We start from the raw sequence: 10,190 nt of genomic DNA on the forward strand, positions 1-10,190 counted from the left end.
CCCGCTCCCTTGATTGATTTTAAGCTGGTTGGGGTGAGATTTTTGATCTCCCCAACCGAGCTTGCTCCTCCAGCGGTGGACATTACTGTCCGTCTCTGGAGGAGTGCCAGCGGCACCCTGGACGGCACCCTGGACGTACTGCATGCACCCCCCAGCTCCCCGTGCACACAATTTTAGGACTTGTGCGCTCCCTCGAAAATTTATGCGCGCGCGCACAAGCGCACAGCTTAGAGGGAACACTGCCCCAGACCAAGGGCGGAATAAGTCACTTCACAAACTATTCCCATGCATAGTAAATATTATTCAAAACTAAACATACTGGACAGACCCGTTTCAACACAATCAAGCTGATCCCATTACAATTTCCAGAACTCATATTTTAAAAAGTTATAAAATAAGTTGCTTTTTACAGGACGACCCTAATTTCGGTAATTTGTAATTCCATAGAAATTATTGACATAGAAATTCGACATTTACAGCTTGGGAAGTAATTTATTACTTGTTAAATAAAATAAAAAAAAATACAATCCTGTCAAATCCATTAATATTTTTATATGTTTTATTCATGTTTGTACAAAATATTCACTACTACGACTGGCTATAATACAAATTAGATTTTTAATAAAAATAATTTTTAAAAAAAATATTTTTAACATTCCTTATTTTCATAAAGAGCTGAAGTTTAACCCCTACAAAAAAGGAATACATATTCTCCCATCTCCCATCTCTTTAGGCACTTCGAAACGCTGATACTAACGCGCCACTTAGACGAGAGGTAACGTATTTAAAGTTTAATGTGTGTAAGGTTTCTTGATGAGTTTAACTTTGATTTAAAATGCTATGCCTTCCAAAAACTAGTATTGCATGAATAGCAAAGCACTGCCGCATTTATGTCACTTTCTGTTGCATCCTGCATGACATTGACAAAAACCGGACTGACAAAAGAACGGCTTTTTTTTTTACATTTTTCACGCTTTTTAAAGAAGCTAAAATCTATGGCGTATTCTGATTTTTATTTGTAATTTTTTATTCTGGCTAAAGTTCATCGAGTTGAACAAGTAGAACAAGTAAATCTTAGATAGATTGATAGAGAATAGATAGATAGATAGATAGATAGATAGATAGATAGATAGATAGATAGATAGATAGATCGATAGAGGGGATTGGGATTGGATCTGCTGCACCATCGGCAGAAATGGTAATCTACCCATTGCCCGGTTTGACAGATGGCTAGTCCGAACCGGACAATGGACGGTCCCTAAACCCATTGAAAACTGCATTTTGAGCCCATACATGTACAGGCTTTGTCATTAAGGGGTTAATAATCTTATCAGGAATCATTGGCTTAAACTGCCAAAAGCATTTAGAGAATCTTTGCTGGAAGTAGCCATTGAACAAAAAAAAACAAACCCACAAGTTCATTGATTTAATTCTTTGACAATTCAATTAGTAGAAAATCAAACAAAATCCTTTTTTTTGCCCAATGTGTAGACAGCTGATTGGATAAATTGAGCATTTCAGGGGAATTTGTTTGCGTTAAGTAACGACTACATGGGAAAGTTTCCGCAATGAAAAATTTATTATTTTAGTTCTCTCTTTAAAATTATCAGTTTCTTATTGCCTCAAAGTTTGACCTTGTACTAGCTTTACAAGACCCTGGAGTCCAAAGAGCTGGAGGAAACATTTCTATGAGCCGATAATTGCTGTTCTATCCCCGGAATTGAATTTATTTTACAAATATATGTATTTAAATAATGTATTTATTATTTATTTATATTGGAAAGCCACCACAACCTTTAACAGGGGTACATTTAGGCAACAAACTAATCCAGCCAACCGGAGCTCAACCTCTTAGAGGCCATTTTGCTGGTTTTGTTGACTTTGGAACTGGAATTAGAATGGAATTTTCCAACATGATTAACAAGTATTACTGAATGGAAGTGAAACACACGGCCAGATACATTGTAGATTCAGACTGTGGATCAGGCATAGGACATCAATTACTATTGAACATTATATATTAATTGTCTGATGGCCCAATTTAACAAATAGCTCTGGAATAGTAAAGCCTTTCTTAGCCTTTCCATAATTATTCATGCAAATAACATTAATGGAAATATTCCTAGAACATCCACTGCATATCATCTTATATATTTTTCTCATTAAATGTTTCTATATTTCACTTCATTTTGTGTTGTTGACATTCTGATAAAGTCTTTTTTGGTGTCTTTGTTGATTTTTGTTTGTAATTGGCACCAAAAAGATTGTCACTTTAATAATTTTATATACCGATGACCTACAAAACCTAGTTTTGTATTTATAGTGTTTTTGTGATTTTCACATCTTCTGGTGTTTGGAGGCTCCTTTTTTTCCTGATTTATTATTTTCTACCCACTGCATGCATAAAATCATTATTTATTTATTTATTATTATTAATATTTATTGTTTTATATTCCTGAGAGTTGCTGGGCCCTGGGCAGCTGCCCTACTTTTTCTAAGGACAGTTTGAGGCTCACCGATGGGTTGACAAGTTCTTCTACACGTTTTCCCAGGAATGAGATCCCTTGCAGACTGTGACCCTCCCTGGACATCAGTCCTTTGCCGAAACTCAACAGGGGTACCATCTTTATATGGAAGCTGCAGTTCCACGCAGTCATAGGTTGCAACAGATGTTGTCAATCACTGACTTGACTACAGGGGTCGACTCCTTGTTCCCATCTCCTCATACCGATTCAAAATGTCAAAAGGACCCTTCCAACTTGGACTGCGCCAGTCCAAGGGGAGACGTGAGCGTATCCAGGGCAGCTGTGGTCATTCATTAGAAGCACGGCCGCGGCTCGCGGTCACTATGGGGAGCAGTGGGAGCGAGTCAGCTATTCCCACTCCTCCCCATAGTCAGTTACTAACATGCATTAAAAGAGGTGGGGTATAAGTGGGTGTGGCAAAAGGGGAGGGTTTGTAGGGGTGGAGCCAGAGGGGGGTGGCAAAATTATGTTTTGCCTAGGGTGGCAAAAATCCTTGAACGTTTACATCACAAGAACAAAAAAGATAAAATGGTAATCTATTTGGTCAAAAACAGCTTATTATGCCTTTCTGGCTCTAAAGTGGTACATTTTGCCCATTGAAAACCAGATGGGTCCACAGGGTTTTAAAAAAAAAAATGTTTTTAAAGGGTTAAAACATCTCAATTGCGAACATTCTAAAGTAAAGAGAAAAAAAAAAAAGAGCAGCCGCTTTTCTTTATGTAATGGATTAATAGCAGAAACATAAACAATTTTCCACTTTGTTCCCAAACAGCAATTTTCAAAGGCAATTCGATAGAAACAACAATTTTAAAACTAAATTTGTCCAATAAAGACGAGAGCCGGGGGGGGGGGGGTGGGGGTGGAATGATAATTTTTGCTGACATGAGTAAATCAAGAACAAAACCATGTTTAAAAGAAAAGCAGTTAACCCTGCGCTATTGTGAGATATATCTTACATTGTTTGACATACTGTTATAAGAGGAGAGAGAAGTTTCCCATCTTTCAGACTTGGGTAATGCGCCTTATTGTTAAATTCAATATAAAAAGCTATTCATACTATCACGTGATTGAAAAGGAAATTGAACCCTTTTGATGTTATAAATGTGTCTATTACTGCATTTGCACACAAATTTTCTCCGGAAATTATAGTGAAAGTAACGTTTCTCGGAGAAAAAATGCATTAGTGTTGACATGTTCAATTTTATGTGCATTGGAATATAAATACTCTTTAACCATCTCAAAATTGCTTGGAACGTATAGAAGGTGTCTGTGTAAGTCTTTCTATTTAGATGAAAATATTAATTAACCAAAAAAGAAAAAAAAATACTTTACAGCGAAAGCAGAGCTAATGCTTATATACGATTACAATTTGAAAAGAGAAATTTGAAATCTTTGGCTCAGTCTAACCTTTAGAGAGAGCGAGAATTATAGTTTATTGTTGTCTTACTGTTTGCAATTTTACATTTCTTGCTTTAAAACACATTTAGGGAATTTTCACTGAAATTGATATCATCCTCATTGTACTCATATAAAATCATACAATATATATATATATACTAAATATAAATAAATATATATATATATTTATATATAAATATAAATATTATATATATATATTATAATATATATGTTATTATATTATACATATATACAATATATAATGTATATTATATATATATTTATTTTATTGAAAATCAACTTTTACATTTTAATCTTTAATCATTTTCTTTCAATTCTTTAAAAAAAAAAATATGTCTGATTGAGCTTCTTACATAGGAACAGGAGCTAATATTATTTTGTGAATTCTTTTTCTTCACTTCAAATCTTCCAGGTTTTATTTTTAGAAAAGTAAGAAAATTCATTGTCAGTAAAACAAATGGACCTATTCTTTTTTGGTCCGCGTGCACAAATATAATGCCTATACCCTCCCGTGTTTAAAACCCCCCTCATTGTATTAACCACTGGGAGGCTGTTCCACTTATCTACCACCCTCTTGGTAAAGTAAAACTTCCTTACATTCCTTCTAAGCCACCGACTCTATAGTTTAAGATTGTGGCCTCTTGTGCAAGTAGAGCCCTGCGCTTTTTTAATCCCACTCCCCCCCACTCCCGCTAATTCTTTGCCCGCTCCCGCAATGTGGGTGTTCCACTCCCGCCCGCTCCCGCCGCATTTGTGGCCAATCCCGCCCGCTCCCGCCACATTTGTGGCCAATCACGCCCACCTCCTTACCGGAACTGCAGAGTTCCCACGCAGTCCCGCAAGGCTGCCTTCTCACTGCTCCCTCACCGTGTCTCTTCTCTTGCTCCGCCCAGGAACAAGGCGGAGTCACGGGAAGTGACATCACATCACGTGACTCCGTTTTTGTTCCTGGGCGGAGCAAGAGAGGAGACACTGTAAGGGAGCAGCGAGAAGGCAGCCTTGCGGGACTGCGCGGGATTACCAGGACCCACAGGTACAGTGCCTGACCGCCCGCAGCACCAGCAATACCGCCCGCGCCCGCAGGTTTTTTGGCGGGTCCAGCGGGACCCACCTCCCAATGCAGTCCTCTACCTGCAAGTTTCTGCCCATGTAACTGCGCTAAAGTGTAAGATTTACCCAAACTGGTAAAAAAAAAAATGTTTTCATGGGAATGCTAAAGGGAGACAGAAAGTACAATTTTTGGCATGTTTTTCCCTTCTTTGTGGACAAGTATTTTCCAAACATATTATCCATATATCTTATTTTTCCATTTTATATCCTCGTGCCCCAGCTCCCCATTACTGTTTAGCCTTTCGGTCCTAACCCTCCTAGTCACCCCCTGGTAATGTTGTCATTAAATATAAAAAATTTTATATATTTTTTTAAAATCTAATAATATATATATATATTTTAACCATACATACTGTACCTTGTTTTAACCTGATTTTCATGATTTTCAAGTAAGGTAACTTTGTTTTCTGTCCTTGTAAAATATTATATATATATATATATATATATATATATATATATATTTATATTTCTTATTTTTTATATATGTAATTATATCATATATATATATATATATATATATGATATAATTACATATTTATATTTATTATTTTTTATATATGTAATTATATCATATATATATATATATATATATAATTACATATATATATTTATTATTTTTTACCTTTACCTGCTTTAAGTTTATTACACACAGAGTTAACAGGAAAAAAAATAGAAGCTTAATTAAAAATAGGAGACGAAAAGCGCTTTAAATTTTCAGCTCCGTTTGTATCTATATTTCTGTGTCCTTCATGCCAAAATATGTGAGATTTTCACAGAACGTAGCATTCTGTGCATTAGCATAAACTATCACATATGTATAGTTCCCAAATTAACATCAGATAAAGCACAGACTCTATTTATTTATTTATCAGTGCAAATTTTTTTTATAGGTTTTCATAGGATTTCAGCCTTCAAATTTGTTCCCCCGTAGCTTGTGTTGCGCAAGAATGACAGAAAATGAGTTTGCATCTCATTAGCAGGCAAGCTATTTGCAAGGTCCTCACATTTACTTAATGTCAAGCATAATTCTGGCGAGGGATCTGTAGCGGAGGTTCAGAGGGCCACAGGTGAAATAACACAATTAAACATCTTATTAGAGTCGAGATACATCATTCTGAACATCTATCTCAATCATTTCTTCCCGGGTCTTTTCTCCACTTCTTCTGTCACTCCTTGGGGCCTGTCTCGTCGTGTCAAGTCGCGGCTTTTGGGCTTCTGCGATCTTATTCTGTGCGGTTTCTCTAAGATACGTTATAACCTTTAGACAGCGTGCGCGGACTTGTCTTAGTTGCAGAAGTGTTAGCCACACATTCAAAGAAGGCATTATCGAAGGGACAATCGAATCTTCAATACAAAATAGGATTTGATAAAAGTACACAGCGTAGATACGTAGTATAATACGTTCAGGCCTCTGAAAAAAATGGAGCAATCGTTGATTCCAGGAGAGAGTTCCTTCCGATGTGGTTTCACCAGACTCTACTTTCATAAATCTTTATTCAACATTAAAAATGATCCCTCTCTTCTGGAATTTTGAAATGTCATATTTTAAATAAAGTTGGTTGGAAATTAAAGAAAATTCTTACGGAATTCTCAAAGTTCTTACGGAATTCTCAGAGTTCTTACGGAGTTCTCTGAGTTCTTAGAGTTCTTACAAGGTTCTCAAATCTTCTCATATCAGAAGTTCACTAATCACCCGAGGGGTGGCACTAATCGAATAGTTCCACTGACTGCCACACAACAGAACCTTGAGGACATTTTGTAGCATTCCAAGAAGTCCAGAAAACACAAACCGATGGGATACACTGGGCAATCTCTTAGCAGAGCTTAATAACATTACTACAGTAAAGACATTAACAAGGCGCTGGACACTCTCAAGGAGTGCCCAAGAAATACAAAACCGGAAATTGAGCTGAGTGATAGCCTACAGATTCTTGACCAAGCCTAATCCCGAGGTGGTTCCATGAGGCACCTCCAACCTTCCACTAAATGTTTAAATTGTAACAAGAAACACAGAGAAAAAAAGATGTTCAAGATAGTTTTATGTGTAAAGTTCCCCGGCGGATGTCCCCATGACAATTAGGTAGAACTGTTAATTATTTTGGGATAGAAAAATAACATTCATATCATTTTTCGAAGGAATAATGACATATATTTGACAATCACCCTTAAAATAATAAAGAAATTCAACTTCATTTTCTTCTTCTATGAATGAAGCACCGAGTCCGTAGGTTTGAATGAAAACCTTGGAAAGTTGCATACGGTAACAATGTTATTATTGAGTAGCAACAGTAGCACAGATGAGTTCTTGACTTTGAATAAAAGAATAAATTAAGGTAAGAATGTATGTTTTGAATGCTCGCCTTGAAATCCATTGATGTATCTATACACAAGAACCTGCCGGTGATTTAATTAATATCATCGCTTGTTTCTAGTAACAGGAATTCAAGAGAGTTCACGCGACGAGAGAGCAAGGTTCAGCACCTTGTCAGACCTGCGTTTCTCGGGGCAGTCACGGGTCTTGGTAATTATTCACCTGGGCCGTCATTTCCATGCACGTTATCTACAGTTAATTCACCATTTGCATGAGAAATGTGGCAAAAAAATGAACAAGACCTGTGATGACATCCATGTCAATTTCAACTCACACCTATCTGATCCAAAGGAAAGATGACAGTTATCAATCTGGTTAAAGGCTGAAAGAGAGAGTTTAGGGTGAGCGGAAAGGGGGCAAAAGTGACACCGAGAATTATCACCTTTCAGAGAGCTGTTATAGCGTACAGCGTTAACATACACCCAAGTGCAAAACCTTTGACACTGGATCAAATTAATTCTCTGAACGCCAAAGGGGATGCAGATCTCAGTCACCTGGGAACGAGGCAAGCAAAGACTTTCTGAACTAACCCACTTCCATAGGGGCAGCTATTGCGGGTTGTAATATTTTGTGGCCAGCCCCACGTACTCCTGTATTTTCTGTTGAGGGTGATAGATAAGGACTTAATACCTTGATATCTACAATTGTGTTTCTTCATGGATCCAAAGGACGTGGCATTGTTACAATCGGTACATTTTCCGCGTTGGTATTCCAGGCTTTTTACCCATCTGGAAATAAACAATATGGTGGCGCTGAGTAGAGAGAGGCGCAAAAGTATCGGGGAGATCAGGGGAATTGCTGTCCTCCATTCATGTGAATATTGTAGCTCCCTTCAAATCTTAACCCTTAAATATCCCATCACAAAGATTTTGTTCTAGTGAGTGTCTAGAGTGTCTTTGCGAGAGGAAAACAGTTCTAGTAATGGTCCTTGTGAAAACCTTGACTTGTCAGGGGTGAAGATATCCTGAATGAAGCCATCTGAATTCAAGCAGGGATTCCATCTGTGATATAGCATGGAGAGAAGAACCAACTAGGATGCTCAGATATCATTAAATCAGTGGAGAATATGAAGGAGTTGACTTTAGACCAAGTGACCCTGAGAATCGCCCCCTCCCCGAGATCATGAGGCTGGGGAAAAACCCAGAGGAATGGAGCACCATATCCGAATGTTTCAATGATAACCTCTGAAAGGGGTATACGGTTACAATGTTGTTATTGAGTAGCACAGATGAGTTCTTGAATTTGAATAAAATAAATTGACGTAATAACGTATGTTTTCACCCCGAGATCCTGAGGCTGGGATAAAAACCCTTGAGAATCTGCTTGTTCACCCTGAGACCTTGACACTGGGGGCAGTTATAGTAAACATAGATAAGTGACTTTGTGTCCATAGATATGTGGTCAACACGTGCATTGTAATTGCTTTAAAACGCTGATTGCCTTCTGGGATCTTAAATTCCATTCTATTCCCTAACATTCTATTTGAAATCCTTTCTTATATAAACACTTATATAGACTGAAAATGGAATATACATCACATGATTTATGGTTCCGGAAAGTAATTATTTTCCTATTTATTGAAACCTAATCGACCTATTTAGAAACCAGTCCTTTTTCTCGAAGGTTAAAGACCATTTATGCCAAAGTCAGATAATAGAATAAAAGAATGAACTGGTTTGAATTCATTAAATGATTCTGTTAAATTTCAGCGCAGTGTATTAAATTACCAAAGAAAGATAGAGGAATACAGGAGCTTTTGTGGAGGAATATAATTTATTTCCAAACATAGACATGGGCCAAAGACGGCACGTCTATCATGGTCATCAAAAAAAGGATATGCGCGTCACGTCTTTCTTAAGAGGATGCTGTAAGCAATTATACAGATGGAAAGTGGTCTCATGCTTTATAAACGCACCAAAATCTCGCCGTAGCTCCAAACCAAAGGCTTCAAGGATTTCAATTAAGACAAGGTGCGGAAAATAGTGAATACAAGATAGAAAGTTTTGGGCTTTTAAGGAAAACTAAATCTATAGACGAAGAATGAACTACTGACTTTCTATAAATTTGTCTATAAATAGTGTCTTGGAAAAGACCCCCCAGTGGGTGTTGTAACTACCTAGGATCCTGGAAAGGAGAGATTGCGTAGACTGCAGACCCCAACCCAACGTTCTATGTTTTTGTAAATCATTGGGACCTATTTGCGTTGGAGAAGGCTGTTGGTGTACTCAACTTTCTTTACATGAATGTGGACATAGATTAAAATGATTCCAGACACCAAATGTATTTTTAGAAACATTGTTACTCTAAATCATGACCTCTTTTATGTTGGCCATTACCTACATGTTCTCTAGAACCAAAAGGATACATTGTATTTTGATTTTGTCTTGTCGTGGTGGTGCCACCTGCCTCAGTTCGGCTAAATTTCCGGTACCATGATGAATAAATCTGTCCTGATCTAATGTGCTGCTTAGTCTTTGGAACATCAAATAGCCGAGGCCATGCGGCCTTTCTAATAACTTAGTAGTTGATGGGTAAGCAAAAGCTTCTTGAGATATCTTAGACCTCTGGGGAGAAGGACGTTTAACTTGCTGAAGGATCTCAACACGTTCACGAGAACCCACTGTTTAAGTTAAAAAGACCTAAAATCTTAATGTTTTTGGGGTCCCAGGTTTGATGACCAACCATTAGATTCAATGATTCACTTGTCCATTGAAGTAAAAGCTTAAACATCTAAACAATGATGTGGTCCACACTTTTGGTCCACA

This window comes from Sceloporus occidentalis, unplaced genomic scaffold (assembly GCF_023333645.1).
Source record: "Sceloporus occidentalis isolate IW3139 unplaced genomic scaffold, rSceOcc1.0.p SCAF_235, whole genome shotgun sequence".
Classification (NCBI taxonomy): Eukaryota; Metazoa; Chordata; class Lepidosauria; order Squamata; family Phrynosomatidae; genus Sceloporus; species Sceloporus occidentalis.